The sequence below is a fragment of the Linepithema humile genome, chromosome 7 (assembly GCF_040581485.1).
Source record: "Linepithema humile isolate Giens D197 chromosome 7, Lhum_UNIL_v1.0, whole genome shotgun sequence".
Classification (NCBI taxonomy): domain Eukaryota; kingdom Metazoa; phylum Arthropoda; class Insecta; order Hymenoptera; family Formicidae; genus Linepithema; species Linepithema humile.
In genome coordinates, this window is record NC_090134.1 from 11,941,448 (window position 1) to 11,967,125 (window position 25,678).

Here is a 25,678-nt window from a genome sequence, read left to right on the forward strand (position 1 = left end):
AGTTTTGTTTACAAGTTATTTTTTAAAAGCATACTTTTGCATATTTTTGAAATCGTGTTTATAAAAATAAGAAATGTTTCTTTAAATGATATAAATATATCCAATGATAATGTGTTGATGTATACACATTTAACAGCAAAATTAAAGCATCACCCGTTCTGCCCCCCAAATTTCAAGAGAATTTATAACTTCGTCAAAAGTAGGCATAATAAAATGTTCTGAGAAGCATTTTACAACTTGAAAGCTTTACTTTTGAGATCAGTATTTTAGTAAATGACTTACTGATTTTTTACAAAGCTACATCAAATATAAATAGAGATGCGTCAAATTTAAAAATTTTTTACTTTGAGAAGTTCCAATGCGTGATTTATAAATCGCATACAAATGCGGTTTACATTATTTGAAAGCGTAAATCTTTACCTTTAATTTATTCGTTTGAATGTTGTGCAATTTTTTCAACAAATTATTCAATGTTAAAGTAAAAAAAATCATTTTTGCTTCAATATTAACACTTTCAAAAGCTATAAACCGCATTTGTGTGCAATTTTTAATTTATGTCATGGAACTTTGCAAAGTTATACAAAAATTTTGAAATTTAACGCATTTTGCATTCTTTATTTGTATCCGTATAGTTTCGTAAAAAATCAGTAACTTGTTTAATAAAGTACCAATCTGAAAAGTAAAGATTTCAAATTTAAAATTTGAATATGGAATATTTCATTATGATCATTTTTGACAAAGTTACACTCATTCGAAATTTGCCTATTTTTAGAGAGCAGAATGAGTGATACTTTAATTTTGCTGTCGAATGTATAAGTAAAAGTAGCAATCTTAAATTTGTTTACAAAATGATTTAAAAGTGATACTCTTAATTCGAGTTTTGATATCTTGTGGAGCAAAGTTATTTGATATTTGATTTTTAATAGGCTAAAGAACGTATTACAAATTTATGGATAAAATAAATTAAGACTTTTGTTATTCTGATATTTTCCTGGTAATTATATATTGCGCAATAGAGAGATGATCTCGGCATCTTTCGCGCATCAATATGTATTTTAGTGCTTGCTGAATATGTAAAGATTTCACAAAAAATTAAACTTTTTGATATAAAAAGTTTATAAAAAAACATTAAAGAATAGTTAAATAAAGTACAATATAAGCGCGTGCGGATAAGATCAGCGGGATTTCGAGCCCAAGCACATCTCACGCACACACGAAACGCTGTACCTGTGTGACGCGCGCTTGGCTAAAAATAAGTTCAGCGGGTCGACCGAGCGTAACAGATAAATAGAATTGACGGCCCGGATCAAAGAATTCGCCCAGCGCTTGAAATCCTGTAAAATTATTGTTTAATTGTCTCAGAGCATGAAAATTTTGAAAGTCGCAACATTAATTTTTTTAAATATAGGCTTGTAGAGATCGACGAGACGGAACTTTTTTCTATTTGCAGTTTTTTTGTTCGATGCTTATTTTTAATAATAAAAATAAAAAACTGAAATATTTTTATCCCCAAATTCAATAAGATTTTAAGATATAAATCGTCGTAATTTGGCCAAATTTTATTGAAATTGTTTGAAATTTGGTATACGCATGCAGTATAGTCTAGCGATGCCTACAAAACAATAAAGAAGCTGAAAATCGCCTATTGTTTAATAATAATTAATTGCAAATTGGGGCCAATCGGTAACCATGTTTTTTTAGTTTCGCCGACAAAAAGTATCGAGGGAACTTGAAATTTGGAACAACTTTCAGTGATACATTTGTTCCTCACTACTGAAGGAAGATTTCTGGAAATTTTCAGATTGATTGATTTGCGGAAATATGCATTTTATAAGAAAACATGCGACACCGGCAATGATAGCTTTGTGAGCGCTGAGCACCATCAGGCAGCGTACTCGCCGTTCGGATTTCCAGGACTCGATTTTATAATGATTTTTTAATGGTTATACATTTGAACAATCGCTCACTTCCCACGAAATATCGAAATGATGAACTATTATTTATACGGTTTCTTAATTAAATACTTTTATTATTATTATTTCAAAATATTTCACATACACTCCAGAGACGCGGTTTTTAGGACGATAGTAATTTAACAAATAACAATAGTTAAAGTTGTAAAAAATTATTATAAAATCGAGTCCTAGAAAACCGAACGACGAATACGCTGCTTGATGGTGCTCAGCGCTCACGAAGCTATCATTGCTGGCGTCGCATGTTTTCTTATAAAATGCATATTTCCGCAAATTTTCAATGAATCGATCTGAAAATTTCCAGAAATCTTCCTTCAGTGGTGAGGAACAAATGTATCACTGGAAGTTGTTCCAAATTTCAAGTTCCCTCGATACTTTTTGTCGGCGAAACTAAAAAAACATGGTTATCGATTGCCTCAATTTGCAATTAATTATTATTAAACAATAGGCGATTTTCAGCTTCTTTATTGTTTTGTAGGCATCGCTAGACTATACTGCATGCGTATACTAAATTTCAAACAATTTCAATAAAATTTGGCCAAATTACGACGATTTATATCTTAAATTCTTATTGAATTTGGGGATAAAAATTTGTCAGTTTTTTATTTGTATTATTTAAAATAAGCATCAAACAAAAAAACTGCAAAAAGAAAAAAGTTTCGTCTCGTCGTTCTCTACAAGTCTATATTAAAAAAAATTAATTTTGCGACTTTCAAAATTTTCATGCTCTGAGACGTTTAGACAATACTTTTACACGATTTGAGCGCAGAGCAAGTTCTTTGATCCGCGCCCTCAATTATTATCTCATTTATTATTTGAAAATAAAATAATTATGTTTTGAAAGTACTTTCAAAATATTTACTATTTGTCAATCGTTTTTCATTACTTTATTTTAGGGAATATTAAATTAGAAAAATGGACTGTCAATTCATTTCGTCGTGCTGGTCTGTGTGCAGATCATTTAATGCTAACTCATTTAAGGGAGAAGGCAAGAAAACATTAAAACGCGATGCTGTGCCAATTCAATTTAATGATTTGATAAATTTAGAAGAAAAATCTGAGGCAGCTATAGAAATAGGAAAGATGCAAAGAGCAAAAAAAGAACAAAACCAAATAAAAGAAATGGAAGAAGTAGGAAATACATATAATAACGCAATTGCAGGAACATCATTTAATATCGATCATAATGATAAAATTAATAAGCAATTATTAGATCGATTCAAACAAACTTATCTTCCAGCAAAATTAAATTTTGACAAATCATTAGAAGAGGAAGATATTACAGAATGGATGCATTTAGAACCTGTAAGATATGAAAACATTGATAAGTGTGATCTGTTAATGACAAAATTGTGAAAAAGAATATAATCCAGAAAAGATAATTAAAAGTTTAAAACGTGAAAATATTCGTTTGCGGCAGACTATAAAGCGTTTAAAATTGCGTTTACAACGTCGCCAAGTACCTAAGAAAAAAATAAATAAAAAAAATAACAAAAAGAAAATACAAAATTTAATTAATGAACAAAATCTGCATCCCGTTGCAAAAGCAATGATTAATTAACAACTCTATACTCCACATGCGGCATATACAGAGGAAGAAAAAACTCTTTTAAAATAGCTTTTTTATTATTCGACATCTGCATTGCGTCGTTTACAAAAGGCAGGTTGCAATTTTCCTACAAAACAAACTATTAGAAGATGGCACGAAGAATTTAATATAATGCCAGGATTTTGTGATGTTATATTCCGCAAATTGCAGGAAAAAATTTCAAAGTTGCCTGTAGAATAAAGAGTTTGTGCTTTAAAATGGGATGAAATGTATATAAAATCATATGAAGAATACTCATTTAGTCTGGATCAAATAGAAGGACTCGTTGATCTTGGGCCTTTAGGAAGGAAAAGTGAAAGGACAAAATGCGTATTTGTATTTTGTGTGGATAGTATAAATGCGCTTCATCCATGGCGTCAACCGCTAGCATATTTTCTCCCAGAAAAATGTATGAAAGCGGAAGAAATAGTGATTTTAATGAAAGAATGCTTAGATAGATTGAGCAAAACGGGTGCTGATCTACGACTTATAACGTGCGATCAAGGTCCATCTAATCAAAGCGCTTATGCTCAACTTGGTGTGCACTCAGATAAGACATATTTTATACATAATGAAAAAAAATATTACGCATTATTTGATTTTCCACATTTGGTAAAAAGATTGGCAAGCTTGTTAAGAAAACATAAATATTTGTATTGCGATGGAAAAATAATAGCATCATATCCCGATTATGAAATAACATGGTCTATTGATTAAGTATGTACTGATAGGAATTATTAGAAAGAAAGGAAGAGAGAAAAAATATCAGGGCGCGAGTGGCTAAGCCGGGAAGCTTTCCCTGATATTTTTTCTCTCTTCCTTTCTTTCTAATAATTCCTATCAGTACATACTGATTCTCCATATGTGAGAACAATGTACCAAAATTTTCATACACTTTAAGTATCTCGAACCAGAAATCGGTGTACAAAGTTAACTGTCTCACGTAGACTAATAAATTAATTTCTTTAAGAAAAATTAAAATTTCGCACTAACATCTCGCGACGGCTCTCAATGCCCTTCTATTATATTATGTGATAGCTATCATTTGAGCCTTTCCTTTATATGTGTTAGATTATTAATTAAAAATGTATATCTTTGTTTATTTTACATTATGTCGTAATTTTTCGTAAATTGTACTCTAAAATTCAAGATTACAATTTGCACACTTTCTTGCGACGGTTCATAACTATAGTCTTCTTAAATTATAGATAAAAAGATTGTTTTTACTGTTTAGCTTGCATTCGTGTTTAATATGCGAGTATTTTTGCATCTATTATAGTTTATGTGTAAACGCCCAACCCTGGCTTTTAATATTCAAAATAAGTTATTGGTCATTACTGTATGAAATATCTATAAGAGTTTATCATCTTTTTAAATATTGACAAAAATGCAATACTTTATTTACACACACGCACGCACGCACGCACACACACACACACACACACACACACACACACACACACACACACACACATACACAAAATTATAGAAGTAATTTATTAAAATAATTTAAATGTACATTTTCATATTACACAGGTTATTGAAAATAACTGATCTTTTGCTAAATAAACTGTAAATGCAAAAATAAATGCTACAATACATGTATTTACAATACGTGTGTATTTATATTTCAAATCTGATTGATATACATAATCATGTTTTACAAGTATGCATTACCGACACTTTGTAGATATAGCACATATCGGAACCAAAAAGTCGTGGACATAGCACGGAAGAGACCCAAAAGATCGTGGACATTACCTACGGGATTCGTGGACATTGGCTACGTAGTTCAATGTGCACGTTTTGTGCACATAGAGGCGCTAGCCCACAGAAACACGAAAAATGCGGGCATGTCCACTCTCAGTCTTCTCTCTGATAGTACGCTGAAGTAAACTGCACTTGAAACGACTATTCAGCTACACGCTGTATTTAAAGATTGATAGTTTGTTTCATTTCGCGCAATACATAACCTCTAAAAATATTTTTTTTAGAATTTGAGCCTGTCAAAAATTAATTGTTTCCTAGTTCCTAATGAACTAGTAATGGATATAAATATATAATATGGCGCTACGATTATATAATAAGTGGTTAAGGGCCACTTTTTCTAACGTCGGTTAACTTTAACCGACTGGTAACTTTTCAGAATAGCCAACTTAAAACTCGAAACTTGTATATACATATACATATACAAGTTTTGAGTTTTAAGTTGGCTATTCTGAAAAGTTACCAGTTGATTAAGGTTGCGTTCCGTTTTGCGCATAGCACGCATCGTTCGCATCGCTAATGCTTAGCGCATTGGCTGCGTTTCGTTTCATTATGCGCATGATACATGCTTTGAAACGGAACGATATTGAACGCATTAGAAGCGGAAAATCAAAATGGATTCCACAATAAATTGCGCTATCAATGTGACAATGTTTTTAATTGATGAAATGAGTGACAGTAATAGTAGTGAATCATCAACTCTTCCATTATGACTCTTCCTATTTTGACACTTTTTACAATATCGCTATCAATCGCCATATGCAATTACGCAATCGCATGGAACGCATAAGCTGCTGCAACTCAGGTTGCGTTCCGTTTCGCACATTATGCGCACGAATTACATAGAAAACGTTCCGTTTCACTCAATGCGCGCATGAACAGCGCTTAGAATTCCCTAGATCCCCACCACCTGCAGCGCATAATACACGCATCAGCTACCTCAAGTTTGAGTTGCAGCAGCTTATGCGTTCCATGCGATTGCGTAATTGCATATGGCGATTGATAGCGATATTGTAAAAAGTGTCAAAATAGGAAGAGTCATAATGAAAGAGTCATTGATGATTCACTACTATTACTGTCACTCATTTTATCAATTAAAAACATTGTCACATTGATAGTGCAATTTATTGTGGAATCCATTTTGATTTTCCGCTTCTAATGCGTTCAATATCGTTCCGTTTCAAAGCATGTATCATGCGCATAATGAAACGAAACGCAGCCAATGCGCTAAGCATTAGCGATGCGAACGATGCGTGCTATGCGCAAAACGGAACGCAACCTCAAACTTGAGGTAGCTGATGCGTGTATTATGCGCTGCAGGTGGTGGGGATCTAGGGAATTCTAAGCGCTGTTCATGCGCGCATTGAGTGAAACGGAACGTTTTCTATGTAATTCGTGCGCATAATGTGCGAAACGGAACGCAACCTAAAAGGTTTGTTTTTTATTCCTACACTGAACTGAACTAGAACTAAACTAAAACTAGGGAGTTTAAGCAAGGATTGAGAGTGCAGACTGAAAAAGTGCAAGAATAAAAAACACTGCAGTGCAAAAATAATGTGTGACAATATAATAAATAAAATAGTAGTATTGGAATTAATAGAATCTTCTGACGAAGATGATCATTAACGATACAGATTATTATTTAACGATACAGATTTATATATTTAAATTTTAAACATTATATTTTAAACATTATACATTAAAATAAAAGTTAAGTCTTGTTGTTAAGTTTTTTATTTACAAAAATTCTTACTTACAATTTCATACTTACAATTTAATTATCTATTTATGGTGCCTATTTCTTAGGCTGCTGTTCTTGCACTGCTTGCACTGGCTCTAGACCTAGTGCAATCAGTTCAGTGAACTAGTACACTAAGTTCCGCTACACTGTCATAACGAACAGCGTCAGTAATACCAGTTCTGCAATAAAGAACGCTTCAGTGTACACTTTTTGAACTAGTGCAGCCAGTTCAGGAATAAAAAACAAACCTAAAGTTAACCGACGTTGGAAAAAGTGGCACTAAAAAATAAAAAATAAATCGATATAAATCGATATTTTCTAATATATGATGTTGAACTGGGATTCTTAACATCTTGAAGATAGTTTCACTTAAAGATAGTTTGACACAGCTACACGCGCAGTTTAACATCAGATCTCGTCAACACACTATCTTAAAGACAGCGTGTAGACGGGGCATACCGGATCCAGCGAACATTCGAGAACGTTCTGGAATCTATAGGACCTGCTGGGGTGCGTTCCGTATTAACGGAACGACAACTTTTCGTCTAACCGTTCTGGTTACGAAGGTGTGACGTCATAACCGCGTTCCGTTTCACTATTTCCAAACGCCTGGGTGACAACTTTTCGTCGTGCTCGGGACTTTGATGAAAAACGTCTCGCATGCGCAGAACAGCGTAGTGTAATAAAGCGCGACGGTCAAATATATGCAGATTATCGTTGTAGGTTATGTTTATGTTCTGTCAGTTTTGTGTTTGAATATAAAAACAAAGAATATGTTATGTTTGAAGTTTTATATATGAGTTTAATGTTATTTACTTTTAGGTAGAATCTGTTATTTACTTTTAGGTAGAATGAATAATGTAAAGGTAGCTGGTTTAGTTGTGATCATCAGTTATTTAAGCAAATTAATATTCTTTGATCAAAGCATTGACAACAATGATGAAGAAGATAGCAACAAAGAAATAGAATTGTATTTGCACAGATTAAAAGTCCGCATTAATAATCCAGCTACCAGGCCTCATCGCATTGAAGGTTTTATCGAAAGAGTTGTCGTATGTCTACTGCTTCCGAATTTTAAAGTCACTTCAGAATAACTATGACAAGTTTTCAGTGGTTTCTAATCGAATAGCTCCTCTATTACAAAGTGCTCGAGAAGCTGGACATAAAATTACAGATCCGAAACGACAATTACTCGCCTTTTTGTGGCTATTAGCAACACCAGACAGTTTTCGGTAACTAAACAAGTTATAAAAAGTACAAAATATTAACAAACAAGAAATATAATGAAATGGCGATAAGAGCCGTAGCAGGATGTTAGTGCTAACTTTTTAATTTTTTCTTAAAGAAATTAGTAAATTAGTCTACATGAGACAGTTAAATTGTACACCGATCTCAGATCGAGATACCTAACGTGTACGAAATTTAAAGTACATTGTTCTCATACAGTACTGGACAAAATAAATTATACACCTTTCAACAAATTGAATTTGTTAGTGTAACTATTTTTTTAACAAGCAAATAGATTATTACATACAGGAAAATTAAAGCATTTCAAAGTATTTAAATAAAGGAGATATAAAATAATGAAAATTTTGCTCAATTTGTTTGTAAACAGTTTATTATTCAATATTCTTACATTTTGCCCTGGACAAAATAAATCATACACTTTTAGAAGTAATAGTTAACAAACAAATAAAATTAATTCTAATGGTGCTTAGTACTTAGTGTGGCCACCTTTAACTTTTAATACCGCTTCCAGTCGGTGAGGCATACTCTCGACTAATTTCTTCAAGTATTCAGGATCAATTTCCTTCCAGGCCTTCTGGAGTGCTGCATAGTATGATGTCTTGTCAGTTACGTTTGTTTTATCCACGTTCCCGTCCAAATAAGCCCACAGATTTTCAATGGGATTTAAATTTGGTGATTGTGGCGGCCATTCGAGCAGTTTTACTTTATTAAATTTGAAAAAGGCAGTGGTTTTCTTCGCCTTATGCTTTGGATCGTTATCTTGCTGGAAGATAAAGTTGTTTTCTAAATCCAATTTCAAAAAAGATTTTTCCAAATTCTTGCACAATATATCGATATATCCTTCTGCTGTCATAATGCCTTCAATTCGAGCCAAATTATCAATACCAGACCAGGCAAAGCATCCCCATACCATGATATTACCGCCTCCATGTTTTACAGTTTTCTGAATATTTACTTCTTTGAGGGCCTCGCCAGGTTTTCGCCACACCCTAGACCGCCGTTTTTGTCCGAATAACTCAAACTTGCTCTCATCAGACTACAGGTGTTTACGATAATTCAAGTTCGAGTTAGTTTCACTAGGACCGAAAAATGAGATAGACATAACCATCTAGAACCTTTATGATTTATGACAACTCGACGCTGTCTTGTATTGCTTGAGTTAAATTCATTGAATTAATTAAGTTTATTGAGCAAATTTTATTGTAATAGAAAAATGTCAACTGCAAATCAGTCTATGAAAGAAACAAATAATGTTGGTATGTATGTTGGTATACCTCTTTAATAAATTAATAATAATATAATTAATATAATATAATATAATAACATATAATATAATATAATAATATAATATAATAATAATATAAATATAATATAATTTTATAATAATAATATAATTAATAATAATAATAAATGACATTTTTCTATTACAATAAAATTTGCTCAATAAACTCAACAAATTCAATGAATTTAACTCAAGCAATACAAGACAGCGTCAAGTTGTCATAAATCATAAAGGTTCTAGATGGTTATGTCTATCTCATTTTTCGGTCCTAGTAAAACTAACTCGAACTTAAATTATTGTAAACACCCTACAATACCTTTTTCCAAAAGTTGTAACAGCACGCGCTGTTACTAAGCGTCACGTGAGCTTCGCGTGTACACCCCCCGTTACGGGCCGCATTCCAATCCCCCAACTCGAGGGTAGTAGCTCGAGAAGGGGTAGCTGCTGGGTAGGGTAGCACCCCAAGTGGGGGTACCGCGACCGGTATAAAAGCCAGCTTGCGGAGCAGACCGATACCATTCCCCCGAGTACGACTCGGACAAGCCTCAGGGCGCACTCTGAAGCTCCGGTCGTACTCGCTCCCATCCCGATAGTCGTTCTAGGGGCAGGGCGTTCTCTGCCTCGGTCGGGTGTTCCCGGCGTTCGACTTTCTATACCTCGTCGTTCTAGGGGCAGGGCGTTCTCTGCCTCGGTCGGGTGTTCCTGGCGTTCGACTTCCGACTTCCCGTCGTTCTAGGGGCAGGGCGTTCTCTGCCTCGGTCGGGTGTTCCCGGCGTTCGACTTCCTATATCCCTCGCATGAGAGAAGACTCTCTCTGTCTTCGGACACAGCGCACCGGCAACCGTCGACGACTCAGCAGGGCTCAGATATACGCGGTATCGCTTATTTTTTAATATTTTGACTCCGTACTGTACGAACCGACCGATTTAGAATTAAATAGTTTAATTTGTTTATTATTCGGCCAAAGGCGCAACACGTTTAATAAATTACGCAATTTCTCTCATTATCCGTTTATTTCCGATATTTGTACTCGTTGAGATACTATACCGTTGAGATATTAGATAGTTTAACCGATTACTTATGTACTCAACACATTTATAAATGTTTTTTTTTACACGCTCTCTTAAATAAATATTTATTTCGTTACTTTAATTTGTTTTTTTTGCTAATCTGGAGTCTCCCGAAAAAACCACATGAACGAACTCTGGCGAACCGGCGAGTTATTCCGCGTCGTAAGGATCCGTTTTGCTAACTACGCACTGTCGTAATTCCGCATCGTAAAAATCTGCTTTGCTACCTACGCATCGTCGAAATTCCACATCGTTACGCACCGCCCGTGAGGCGTAAAAATACGCACCGTTACATGGCGCCCGAACAGGGACCAGTTTAAAATTAAAACAAGACTCCAGATTTAGAGACAAATGAATACATGGGTTAATTACTTACTTAAAGACCAAGTTGTTGAGATATTAGAATCCTATAACATTGATAGTACTGGGACGTTAGATAATTTAAGAAAACGACTCCGGTTATTTATTTCGCGAAAGCCTGATCTGTTTCAAACTTCCGCGGGTAACCTGGACAATATGCCAAAGAGCAATTATTCGGCCAAAGCCGACGACGAACCAGTGGAGGAACTGGTTGTCCCACCGGCATTAAGCATAATGGAGCGGGCAAAGCTCCTAAACCAAATGAAGAAATGGGGCCTCCATTTTGATGGCAAGAATCCGTTCTCCTTCTTGGAACGGGTAGAGGAGCTCGGCCAAGAATATGGCTTCACAGACGAGCAGCTACTTCTCGGCCTACCGGAAGCATTGAAAGGCAATGCCCTATTATGGTTTAGGAACCATAGGGCCTCGTGGAATTCATAGAACGACTTTCGTCAAGGCTTTAAGGCGTTCTACCTGCCACCGGGATACCCACGACAACTCAGACGAGAGATACAAGGCAGGCAGCAGCAACCAAGCGAGCCATTTGACGCTTTTGCCATAGCATTGCAGACGCTAATGCGACGAGCCGGAGGGTACTCGGTGCAAAAAAAATTAGAGCAGATCTATGAAAATATGAATCCGAATCTCCAATTATATATTCCACTCGAGAATATTCACACGTTGAGCGAACTGCACGCAAAGGTCGCGAATCTAGAAAAGATTCAACAACGCCAAAAAGAGTGACGACCAAGGTTCCCCGAGAGGAACAACCGAAACCCAGTCGCCACAGCTACGTATAACAAAGATGAATGCTGCTGGCGGTGTAAGCAGCGAGGACACACCCGCTGGAACTGCAAACACACGCCTAAGAAATTTTGCTCCCAATGCGGGAAAGATGGAGTGCTGACTAAAGATTGTCACCCTCCAAAAGGAAACGGAAACGCGGATCGGGGGAAAAGCGGCGTACGCCCGGCCCGAATCAAAATAAAGTACACTCCGAGACCGCACGTCCTTCTGAAGATCGAAGGAAAATCCGTTTGGGCTCTGCTTGACTCCGGATCTGAAGCCTCACTGCTCAATAGCGAGACCGCTCAAATAATAAAAAGAAAGCCGACCACGACAAGCGAAACAATACACTTAGCGGATGGTTCGGAAGTAACCATTAATCAGACTGTCCATCTGTCACTGACAATACCAGGAAAAACAATTCGTCATGAATTTGCGGTATTACCGTCGCTAAGTACGCCCATTCTCATTGGGACAGATCTTTGGGCTAAATTGCAAATTGATTTACCGCCCCCTCCGGCTCAACCGCAATATAAACATTTGACTATTGACTTCGTTACTGCCGCTCCGGTTCTTGACAAGGCAAAAGAACCATACAGGCTAAAAGAATTTCTGGATAAAGAATTACCGAAATTCGAAAGGATTGAAGGCCCCACAGATCTAATCGAACATATGATTCGACTAAAGCCAGGGCCTCCAATAAAGCAGCGATATCGACCACGAAATTCGGCCATGCAGAAAATTATTAACGACGAAGTCCAGAAAATGGATAACAAAAACGTTATTGAGGCATCAACCAGTGCCTGGAGTTTTCCGGTAGTAATAGTCAGAAAAAAAGACGGAACTTACCGATTCTGTATAGATTACAGAAAATTAAATGATGCTTCAGAGAAAGACGCCTATCCATTGCCGCATATAACTGTTACCCTCGAAAAATTAAGAGGAGCCCGCTATCTCTCAACTCTCGATCTGAAAAATGGGTATTGGCAGGTACCCTTATCTAAAGAAAGCCGACCAGTTACCGCATTTACCATACCTGGCCAAGGACTCAAGCAATTTCGGGTAATGCCTTTTGGGCACTCGGCACCCGCAACTTTCCAGAGGCTACTTGATACCGTTATAGGACCAGAGTTCGAACCGCACGTGCTAGTCTATCTGGACGACATCGTCGTCGCTAGCCGAACTTTCGAGGAGCATCTAGGTCATTTAGCCGAAGTATTCCGCCGATTACGAAAGGCTAAATTACGGCTCAATCCAGAGAAATGCCAGTTCTGCCGTGAAAGCCTAAGATATCTTGGACATATAATTGACAAGGAAAGCATCCGCACCGATCCAGAAAAAGTGAGCGCAATTACGAATTGGCCAGCTTCAACAACCGTAAGAAAGATACGGCAATTCATCGGAATGGCCTCCTGGTACCGACGCTTTATCGCAGACTTTTCGACTGTCGTTGCGCCTCTTACGCAATTAACACGCAAAAATGCACGATGGAAGTGGACAGAAAAAGAAGAAGCCGCTTTTCAACACCTTAAAAAGGCTTTGACGACAGCACCGGTGCTTGCCTGTCCAGACTTCACAAAACCTTTCGTGCTGCAAACCGATGCCAGCACTCAAGGCTTAGGGGCAGTACTCACGCAGAACCATGAAAATGGCGAGCGAGTGATAGCGTATGCAAGCCGAACACTTAATCCGGTAGAAAAGAATTACAGCGCTATCGAGCTGGAATGCCTTGCTGTCGTATGGGTGTAACATGGGCTTAACCCATGTTACTACTCGCGCGATCGGCCGCAACGATCGTCCGCGCATCAAGCCGCCGGCCGCAACACGTCATCGGAATGCGGCTGCCGAGTGGGGCAATCAGGTATATAAGGCCGTCGCTCCGGCCAGTAGGCATCTTCCCCGGTCTGCAGTGAGCACGCTGCAGACCTTCCGAGCCATCAGGGCGCACTCTGACTCGGCTCTTCCTTTCCTCTAGGAGCAGAGAGCACTCTGTCTCCACCAGGCGCTCTCGGCATCCGTATACTCTTCCTTTCCTCTAGGAGCAGGGAGCACTCTGTCTCCGCCGGGCGCACTCGGCATCCGTATACTCTTCCTTTCCTCTAGGAGCAGGGAGCACTCTGTCTCCGCCGGGCGCACTCGGCATCCGTTTACTGTTCCTTCCTCCGTAGGATTAAGTATTCTTTAGTTCGCGCTTCCTAGTTTGTATTTTCTAGTTTGTATTCTTTTGTTTATATTTAATAGTTTATCCTTTTCTAGCTTGTGTCCGCTAGTTTGTATTCTTTCGCGGCAGATTCTGGCCTTACTTTAAGTTACCCCTACTCGCGACAGTTTCTTACTCCGGGGCATAGCGGCTTAACCCGATCGTACGTTTTTGCACGCCCATTTGCGTCCTACTGCTTAGTACGCTAATCTCTTGCGTTACCCACTTCTGTACGCTTTCCTCGCGCTTTCGCTTGCACGCCGCACTCGCTTGCTGTAATGGCTACCGCTTGCTCTTCATAATTATTATTTTAATGTATCGTGACATTTTCAGTTAAGAATATATTTATTTATTATTATTTTTACCTCCAAATTGGTCTAGTTGATTGGAGTCTCCCCGTCTGACCGCTTATCCCGAATCCTGGCATCGGCGAGCTATTCCGCGCTTAGCAATAAGATCGCGAGATAAAAACGCACCGTTACATGGTGCCCGAACAGGGACCGTAATCCCGAGACTCTAATCTACGTAGCCCAATGCCCGCGTGATATATCAGTTAACAAAAGAGCAAGCGATACAGACCTTAACGCGGCTTAACATAGACGCAAACGAAAAATTGGACGATCTGCGCAAACGACTCGCGCAGTACGCAAAAACCCACCCCGAAACAACATTCGCGATGCTGAACGTACCAGGGCCGTCAACGGAGAACGTCGGACGGCCGAGGCGAGAGCCGAAGGGAAACCAGCCCTCAGTCTTCTTAAACGGACCAAATTATTAAACCAAATCCGGAAGTGGGGCCAGCACTTCGAGGGGAAAGACTCCCTAGGTTTTATAGAGAGGGTAGAGGAGCTAGGCCAGGAGTATGGGTACGAAGAAGCCCACCTACTCCTCGGACTACCCGAGCTACTCCGGGGCAATGCCTTTCTATGGCTACGAACAACTAGACCTCGTGGTCAAACTGAACGGAATTCCGCCAGGCCTTCAAGGCCCACTATTTGACGCCGGGGTACCAGCGGCAGCTAAGGCGCGAAATCCAAGCTAGGCAACAAAGACCGGGCGAAACCTTCGCCACCTATGTGACCGAGCTGCAAACCGTGATGCGGCGTGCCGGAGGCTATTCACCGGAAGACCAGCTGGAGATCCTGCATGAGAACATGAATTCAGACTACCAGCTGTACGTACCGCTCGAAAGCGTGACGAGCTTAGAAGAGCTCGAGGCAAAGGTGCACAACATAGATAAGATCCAGGTCCGAAGGGGCAAACAACAGCCCCAATTAAAACCAACGAGGACCCAAGTCGCCGCAGCTACGTACGACCGGACTCAGTGCTGCTGGCGATGCAAACAGCGGGGACACACGCGCCAAAACTGCCGGCGACCAGCGCTGAAATTCTACTCACAATGTGGAAAAGACGGCGTGCTCACGCGAGAGTGTCACCCGCCACTGGGAAACGACACTCGGGCCGGAGTAGCAGCGGTCGCCGACCGGCCCGAGTCCGAATAACTTACCGCCCCCGACCGTACGTACAAATCTCTATCGGGGACCGCAGCATCCAGGCCCTGATAGACTCTGGGTCCGAGGTATCGTTAATGAGCACCGAAATGGCGTCGCTACTAGTAGTTATACTATGGGGGTTCTAACCCATGGGGCAATGAGGGGGGTGCGGGTGAAGAGGGGAAGAGGGGTATCGGATAACAGTGGAGGGGGTAATAACGTCATCGTTTTTGGAGGAGAGGGAGTAAATGTGGAGTGGTAGGGGTATCAGATTACAATAATTTCCGGAAGATAAGGATTGTTAATACAAATCGCGAGATAAGGATTCCCGGAAAAGATAAGGATTGTTTTTGGAAAGAGAACTGTTTACATCCTATGGTTTTTTTCTACACATCAAAGTAGAGCGCCATGTTGTTGGAATCGCAATGTTTATAGTATGTAGGTTCGTGCAGGTTTACGGATTGCGTCATCGCTGTATTTTAGAACAAAAGCCCATAGCAACAGGCAGCCACGTCAACATTTTTCGGCGCCATGTTGTTAGATTTCAATTTTGTATGCAACAAAATAATTCCCGGAAGAGATAAGATGAGGATTGTTAATACAAATCGATAGTTTTAATCAGTGTCGTGTGCAACAAGCGGGTATATAAGGCCCGCGAAGAACGAGTGGTATAACAGTCGAAATGTTCATCGCGCTATTGGACGAACGTGACATTCTGAGCTTGTCCGCGGAGCAATTAGAAATCGTGCCGAAAGTGATTCTTATAAAAAACTTTGCTCGGTTTGTGGATCACGTGTGGGATAGGCTACCGGATCATTTAAGAGCGGATCCGGAAGTGCAAGGTTATCGTCGGTGCTCGTTGCACTACAACCAGTCGTGGCAGCGTGACCACATCGACGGGCCCCCACCGTACAGGAAAGATTGCACTCTGTGCAAACTGAAATAGGTAAAGTACACATTTTTAAAATATCTTTAATACACATTTTTCGAATGCGTAATAACTAATTGGATATTTTTTTATTTTAATAATTTTTATTTATTACAGAGATGGAAGACAGTCTCGCCTTACGAGAGGAAAATCTGAGTACTCTCACAGATTGGTTAACAACATGTCGGGAATGTAGAAGGAAGTATAAAAGCAGTGAGGAAATAATTGAAAAGTATACAACATTTCCTGCATTCATTAAACCATATATTCCGGATACTATATCTCGACAACAATTTATCGAATGGACGAGTGAAATTGACGACAGTGTACTAGAATATTCCGAGGAGGAATTTTCGACGTTTTTAATAGAATCTATCCTGCCGATATTGATGGAAAAGTTGTGCTCGTTATGCGCTCAGGATAGTCTAATATCAAGGATCTCTTCACACTATTATGACTACATATATTATATGATACCGAAGCAGTATAGATCAGCGATACTGGAAAAAATTAGAAAAATGCATCCAGAGAAGGTGCCGACATCGATACATTTGCACAAAGTACACACAACTCCTCAACATCAAACATCGATCGTACACATTTTGCAGAACCGGGAGAACGGAGTATGCAACACCTCGGTGCAAGAAAAGAATGAACAATGTTTTTGCAGAACCGGGATAACGGAGTATACAACACTGAACCATGTATGCGGAACTAATTATTTTTAATAAATATTATTTATCAATAAAATAATTTGAATTATTATTCCTGTGCCTCATCTTATTCACTAACCTATCCTACTGCGAGATAAGCGCGCGCGTCATGTTACACTACACGATAGAAGGAAACGAGCGGACCAGTGACTATCATTTTTTTTTCTTTTAATTGTGGCGAATAATATAGAGTGAATTATTTAAGTTATGCATTTATTCTAAACACCAATAATATACTTATGTTTTCTTCTTAATACAAATTATCCGCGGTAAAAATATAAATTTAATAGGAACTCTAATCTAAACTTAATATGTAATTTAAGGATGGTAGGTGAAAGGAGAAAAAATCGCAATAAGATTAGTATTAACAAATTTTATTCATATTTTTTTTTCATCTATACATTTTTTACAAAAAAAAAAAATTGTTTCAACCGAGCCTTTAACGCCTTTCACGATTACGAGGAGGGACGGGAGGCGCTTGAGTCGTTCTCGGACGAGGCTCGACCACAGCTATCGGCTTGTGGTACACTCCGCAATCCTTACACTTCTCGTATTCGGAATTTTTTCTATTCTGATCACGCTCCATTTTTCTATACTTTTTTCTCCACCGCGTGCACACTTTGAACTGATAAATTTCTCTCTTCCGCACACCTTATATACAGCTCGACGCAAAAACGTCAATTTCGCTGTAGTAATAAACGTTAAAAGACGTTTGATAGATGTTAAAAGTGGTTTAAGTAATGTTGAAAAGATGTACAAAAGATGTTAAAAGTTGTACGTAAGACGTTCAACAATACGTTAAAAGATATACGATAGACGTTCGATAGAGGTTCAAAGACGTACGATAGACGTTGAATAAATGGAAATATGATACGCTGGCCTATCGCCTATCGTCCTAGCGAAACCTTAGATCCACGATTACTGTTCCTCGAAAAGGAAATGCTACTGTCGAGCGAGTTATCTCGTCTTCGACATATTATTGTAAACTATAGTGGATATCGATACGAATGTTAGTTAGCGACGAATAGCTTAGCACCTATCGTCCTAGCGAAACCTTAGATCCACGTTTACTGTTCCTCGAAAAGGAAATGCTGCTGTCGAGCGAGTTATCTCGTCTTCGACATATTATTGTAAATTATAGTGGATATCGATACGAATGTTAGCTATCTGTGAACATAATTAGATTATAATAAGATTTAGCGGCATCTTTGATGTAAGGGTATATAAGCCGGGATTAACTATTGCATCGACGTATTAACTTCTCAAGGCTCGAGTGGAACGTAGGAAATCATCCGGGAGCTGGTTATTCGTTTTAAAAATGTCTAGTTTGCGGAAAATTATTGATTCGTGTTTGCGATTGGCGTGTAACTTAAACGGGCTATACATCGATAATTATTTATCATCGTTATCCGACAACGACGATAATAATTATGCGGTATTCGCAAAGTTTGCGGGTGCGTGCCCTAGTGCGGTGCTCGCGGTTTTATTCCGTTTGGGACATTTTTCGATTTATCTGCAGCTCTTGATTATTGCTGGCGAAATAATCGAGACAAGGCGAGCGTTCAACGACAACGAGGAAGAGGATGTGGGAGGCTATATCATCAGGCTGTCGAATTGCTATCATGGTGCGGTAAAAAATGGTAAGTTTCTATTTTTTTTTTGTATTATGAATATTAAAACAAAGTTTAAAAAAATTAAAATCATTTTTTTTTTTTTTTAGGAACGCTACAACATTCAACACCTAAAAAAACCATGGTGGTGGAGGGTGTGGTGCGTGGTACGCGTCAAAACCGTGACGAGCGAGCTACTCGACGTCTCGGGGTAAGACGTCGAGCAGATACCTCGCCTGAGGCCGGACCCTCGTGTAAGTCGCTGTATACATTATTTATATGAAATAACAGCATCGATTTTATATTAGGAAATTTTACAAAAAAAAAAATTAATGTTTCAGCTCGCGCTCGAATTGTTCTAACGCCTGAGCTCGTCGATCTCGCGAGCGACGAAGCCGGACCCTCGTGTAAGTCGCTGCATACATTATTTATATGAAATAAAATAACAGCATCGATTTTATATTAGGAAATTTTACAAAAAATTTAATGTTTCAGCTCGCGCTAGAATTGTTCTAACGCCTGAGCTCGTCGATCTCGCGAGCGACGAATCGACGAGCTCACTTCGCGAGGAGGAGGAAGAGCAGGAAGAAGAATTACAGACTGAGGAAGAGGAATTACAGACTGAGGAAGAGGAATTACAGACTGAGGAAGAGGAGAGGTATTATGAAGGAGGGGATGAGGAAGGCTACGTGCAAGACGGATGGGGAATGGGTGACAGAGGTAAGAAAGATTGAAAATTTTTACAGTTACTTTTATGCTCGAATTTTATTTTTTTTAAACAATAAAATTTTCACAGGATACAGCCCCCCTGTGATTTCTTACTCTCCCGATTACAATTATCAAACGGGGGAGTAAAGTAAAAAAAAGAAAATCGAGAGGTGAGTTGATTTAACACTACAAATTTTTTCGATTTTATATTTTCATACTCAAATTTTTTTAATTAATTCATTAATTTTTAATTTTGACTTTTTGCAGTTCAAACAGGTGGTGGTGGAGAAGAAGAGTCGGAGGAAAACTTGGTCGGGCGAGGTTCCTGCGGCGCGCTTTCGAAGTCGTCGGTTTCGCCAGTCGATTCCTCGCGAGGAAAGAACGGAGGAAACGAGGCAAGCGGAGGGATATCGATGCGGCGGCGGTGGAAAGGCGTCGGAAAAACATTTTTTATACAATTGAAAAAATTCTGTTCGCTCAAATGTACATATATTTTTTTTAGTTTTTTAATAAATATTATTTATACACTCACCCGAAAAAAAAGCGGTACACTGAAAATGTGGGAAAAATTCATCAAATTTCAACTGACGATAACTTCGTAAATAATAAAGATAGAAAGTTCTATAAAATATGGAAATGAAGCTAAAAATCTCTACTTTAAGAATCAATTTATTTCAATGTTGCAAAATAAATTTATTGAAAATGGCGGATGACAAAGCGCGAGCATGCAAAATTGAAAAATAATGGTTCGAGTTTGCGACGGTGCACGGTATAAACAAAAAATTGTAGCTTATTGGGATCAAAAGCGTACGAAAGTACAGAGTCTCCTCTTTAAAATGCTTTTTTATGCATCTCGATACGATGATTTTTCGCCGAGAGATTCGCATTTGAAGAAAAAGGCAGATTCTTACTTCAAATGCGAATCTCTCAGCGAAAAATCATCGTATCGAGATGCATAAAAAAGCATTTTAAAGAGGAAACTCTGTACTTTCGTACGCTTTTGATCCCAATAAGCTACAATTTTTTGTTTATACCGTGCACCGTCGCAAACTCGAACCATTATTTTTCAATCAATTGTTTTGCATCCGAAGGAGATGTCTGCAGATCTTTTGTGATTTCTCCGCCCTGACTTTTTGTTTATGCTCGACCGCACATTGCGAGAAAAGTGCTTGATTTCTGCGATGAAGTTGGCATAAATCGACTCGAATGGCCAGCAATGAGTCCAGATTTAAATACCATTGAACACCTATGGGACAATATTAACAGAAAAGTACGAAATCATATACCTGCTCCTCAGTCATTGCCAGAACTTCGAAGAGTTCTTGAAATAGAGTGGAATGACATTACGCAGTCTGAAATTAGAACATTAATAAGGAGTATACCTCGTCGCATGAATGAGGTAATACGCGCACGAGGAGGTCATACCCATTATTAATATACGCGCGCGCACACGCAATTGTACACGCACCACCGGGAGGGTTTGGAGTCGTTAAATATCGTGGACCTGACGAGCCATGAGGTCCTTATCCCAGTGGTGCACGCACACACACACACACACGGGATCAGATTTCTGCCACGTCCACGCCGTTGATCCTGGGTAACGCTAAAAGCAGAATTGACACTTACAACCGTAAGAAGAGTTTGGAGTTTTAAAATACCGCGGAGCTGATGACCACGGAATTCTTATTCTTGCAATTCGGTCTGGTTCAAAATTGAATATCTCGGCACGTAATACAGCTAGCAGGATTTTTTAAAAACCATTTTAAAAGTTTGGATGTCTAGTGTTCGAAAATTCATAACGCAATAATGTGCAACAATTTTCTCCAAAATGGCGGATGACAAAGCAAAAGCATGCGAAATTGAAAAATAATGGTTCGAGTTTGCGACGGTGCACGGTATAAACAAAAAATTGTAGCTTATTGGGATCAAAAGCGTACGAAAGTACAGAGTCTCCTCTTTAAAATGCTTTTTTATGCATCTCGATACGATGATTTTTCGCCGAGAGATTCGCATTTGAAGAAAAAGGCAGATTCTTACTTCAAATGCGAATCTCTCAGCGAAAAATCATCGTATCAAGATGCATAAAAAAGCATTTTAAAGAGGAGACTCTGTACTTTCGTACGCTTTTGATCCCAATAAGCTACAATTTTTTGTTTATACCGTGCACCGTCGCAAACTCGAACCATTATTTTTCAATTTCGCATGCTTTTGCTTTGTCATCCGCCATTTTGGAGAAAATTGTTGCACATTATTGCGTTATGAATTTTCGAACACTAGACATCCAAACTTTTAAAATGGTTTTTAAAAAATCCTGCTAGCTGTATTACGTGCCGAGATATTCAATTTTGAACCAGACCGAATTGCAAGAATAAGAATTCCGTGGTCATCAGCTCCGCGGTATTTTAAAACTCCAAACTCTTCTTACGGTTGTAAGTGTCAATTCTGCTTTTAGCGTTACCCAGGATCAACGGCGTGGACGTGGCAGAAATCTGATCCCGTGTGTGTGTGTGTGTGCGTGCACCACTGGGATAAGGACCTCATGGCTCGTCAGGTCCACGATATTTAACGACTCCAAACCCTCCCGGTGGTGCGTGTACAATTGCGTGTGCGCGCGCGTATATTAATAATGGGTATGACCTCCTCGTGCGCGTATTACCTCATTCATGCGACGAGGTATACTCCTTATTAATGTTCTAATTTCAGACTGCGTAATGTCATTCCACTCTATTTCAAGAACTCTTCGAAGTTCTGGCAATGACTGAGGAGCAGGTATATGATTTCGTACTTTTCTGTTAATATTGTCCCATAGGTGTTCAATGGTATTTAAATCTGGACTCATTGCTGGCCATTCGAGTCGATTTATGCCAACTTCATCGCAGAAATCAAGCACTTTTCTCGCAATGTGCGGTCGAGCATAAACAAAAAGTCAGGGCGGAGAAATCACAAAAGATCTGCAGACATCTCCTTCGGATGCAAAACAATTGATTGAAAAATAATGGTTCGAGTTTGCGACGGTGCACGGTATAAACAAAAAATTGTAGCTTATTGGGATCAAAAGCGTACGAAAGTACAGAGTTTCCTCTTTAAAATGCTTTTTTATGCATCTCGATACGATGATTTTTCGCTGAGAGATTCGCATTTGAAGTAAGAATCTGCCTTTTTCTTCAAATGCGAATCTCTCGGCGAAAAATCATCGTATCGAGATGCATAAAAAAGCATTTTAAAGAGGAGACTCTGTACTTTCGTACGCTTTTGATCCCAATAAGCTACAATTTTTTGTTTATACCGTGCACCGTCGCAAACTCGAACCATTATTTTTCAATTTTGCATGCTCGCGCTTTGTCATCCGCCATTTTCAATAAATTTATTTTGCAACATTGAAATAAATTGATTCTTAAAGTAGAGATTTTTAGCTTCATTTCCATATTTTATAGAACTTTCTATCTTTATTATTTACGAAGTTATCGTCAGTTGAAATTTGATGAATTTTTCCCACATTTTCAGTGTACCGCTTTTTTTTCGGGTGAGTGTATTAAATAAATTAATTTTTCATTTTTTTTTTTTACCAGACTCTTTCCCCATCCTATTCAACGTCCTATTTTACTGCGAGATAAGCGATAGACCATATTATATGGTGGATTATGTGATGGGTAAAAGGTGGAATAAAAGTCATACGAGTGTGATACACATCATTTTATTAGCATAAATCATAGTTGTTTTACACGTTTGTTACGCTCAAACCACCACTTGTACAATTTGCAAACATTCCGCATAGCGCAATGTCTCGTGTGATACGCGCAGCGCAAGGTTCCGATTACATCCAAGTTCGTCAGGCGTGCGATATCTTCGTAATCCGCATCTATTGTTTCAATCTCTACATCATCTTCCAAAATCTCGCACAACCACTTTTTCTTCTCGAGTCCTTTCACGTATATCAGAGACGGTTCCGTACCAATGGCATTGTTGATAAGACTTTTCATCTGACTGTACGAGACGTGTCCATCTTCCCATCGGAAGCCGTGGTGGTGTATCCGTAACCAACACGCCAGCGATTTTTCCGATTTCGTCAACAGATACCACGGTACGTGTTCACGAAATACGTAATGAGATAACGTTTCGCCATCGCGAAGTACCGCTACCTCTTTCACGATAAAAATGTTGTTGAACGCGTAACTTTGCAGATCGACGAAAATTGGTACGTCAGATATCATCGTCGACCGTCGGAAAACTGACATGTCCGCGTACGCATCTCCAATTTATAAAAAAAAAATCATACGAGTCTGCGCACAATGTTGTTCAGCGGATTATATTCGACCATTCGATAGTGTATAATGAGACAATAGGCGGTGGTGTTGGCCGGTATATTTTCCTTACAATCAAATTCTATTCGCACGTCAACGGTGGCGCTCTTGACAGAGTCGTTTTGTCGCGAACAATCTATGACTACGAACGGACCGGCTTTCGAGAATTCATCGATGTCCAAATACGTATCGTCCTGTCCATAATAAGCTTTGCGGAAACGCGCATACATATTGTACAGTATAGCGTATCGATTTCTGTCGAAATCCAAATTCATGTCGTCGTACGGATAAAAATCTGAATTCAGATGCAGTTTCACATTGGTGAGTTTACAAGCGTCAAATTGCGTAGCGTTTTCAGACAGTACGTTTTTTCGACCGGTTTGGAGAGCGAAGATTACGTATCGCGGTTTTTCCAATTGCGTCGCAGCTTTGACCGCCCAGGAATGCTTGGTCGTGTTTTGCAGCAGAGGAAACTCGTACAGATCCCACGAACGGAAGCACACGCTCAGATATCTTCCGCTTTCCAAAGTTCGAAGAAGAGACAGCTTGTTGACTTCGCTCAGAGATACGTGAGGCATTCGCCACTGTATCTTGAGTAGCTCGATCGTCGGATTCGCACCGGCTCGTCCAACGAGAGAATTGTTATCGTTGCGCGATCGTATCAATACAAGTTCGTGACGAGCGTTGATTACAATCCGTTTGTAGTCCTCGCAGAATCCTAAAAGAGTATTGAGCGGAACGCAAAAATTAAAGTTTCCATCGAGCAACGAATATCCATCCGGATTCCACGATGCGTATTTCAGCGTCTTGCTCTTCTCCGTCGTCAGCGATACATAGTTTTTGATCGTGCTCGTTATTCCAACGTTTCTGTTACGATCGATTTCAACTCCGTCGAGCTCGTATCGCATTTCATCAAACATGAACGCGACACAATTATTTCCCATTATACACACGTTATCTCTATTCTCATCGGCAGAAGTAACGAGTTTTCCTTCAACGTAGAGAAAACTCTCACACGGTAACGTGTACAAATCCTGTTGCTGTATCGGTATTCGTATCTCGTCGCTGTGTCCCAACGTCGTGTTAGCGTACGGATTGTACGTGTGCATCTCATATTTCACGATACGCTCGTCGAAGACGGGCTCGTCAGCGATGTCGAGTATATCCATCTCTTTAAACGTTTCTCACAACGAATCCCAACGATTTTAAAAAGTTTACGTTCGTCGTACTGAGCCTCTTGAATGGCGATGTTTTCCCAATTTTCGTTGTTCTCTCAATCACTCGCTGTTCGTTCAACACGAGCATTTCCTCGCACCACGTCGCCGCAAGTGCAGTCTGATGGTAATCTCCTCTCCGCGAAAATCGATCAATCGTCCGTCTTGATCCACCACACGCAAGGTGATATCGGTAACGCTCCTCGCGATGACCGGAAGGTAAATGATTTGCGCCGGTGTTTCCGAGACTTTATATCCCGGAGGCACGTTCGGTGAAAATTCGTGTATCGTGTGCACCGACCTGTCGTTGGCGTACGCACCCGTGGTTATGCTGCATTCCACTCGAATAATGTTTACGTTGACGATGTTTACCGAGGAATCTGATTCGTGCAACTTTCTCGGTTCCAGTATACGACCCGTCGAAAATCCAAACAGCGGTCCGATGGTATTCGGTTTGGCGAAATTTATTCGAAAAGCGCACATGATTTCACTCTTCATGGTATTAACGTTGGGACGAAGTGACAATGGATAATCTTGCTCTTCACTTTTTCCTTGTTTTTGCAGTATCGCGCGTTTCAGATAAGAAGCAATGGCGTCCAATTCGTACGATCCTTCGGGAATTGTAATTTCTTCGTCATTGTCGTCGAAATAAAATTTATTGTTCGCTACCGTCACGTTCGGAATCGTGTTGTAGGT

General features: G+C 39.3%; 1 long non-coding RNA gene across 1 annotated transcript; it reads left to right on the top strand.

Moving 5' to 3' along the window:
* The first annotated feature begins 17,223 nt into the window (after positions 1 to 17,223).
* Positions 17,224 to 21,248, top strand: LOC137000939 (uncharacterized). Its single transcript, XR_010891078.1, has 2 exons — positions 17,224 to 19,166; positions 19,255 to 21,248. It is a non-coding gene; the product is annotated as an uncharacterized lncRNA (long non-coding RNA).
* Positions 21,249 to 25,678: the final 4,430 nt, after the last annotated feature.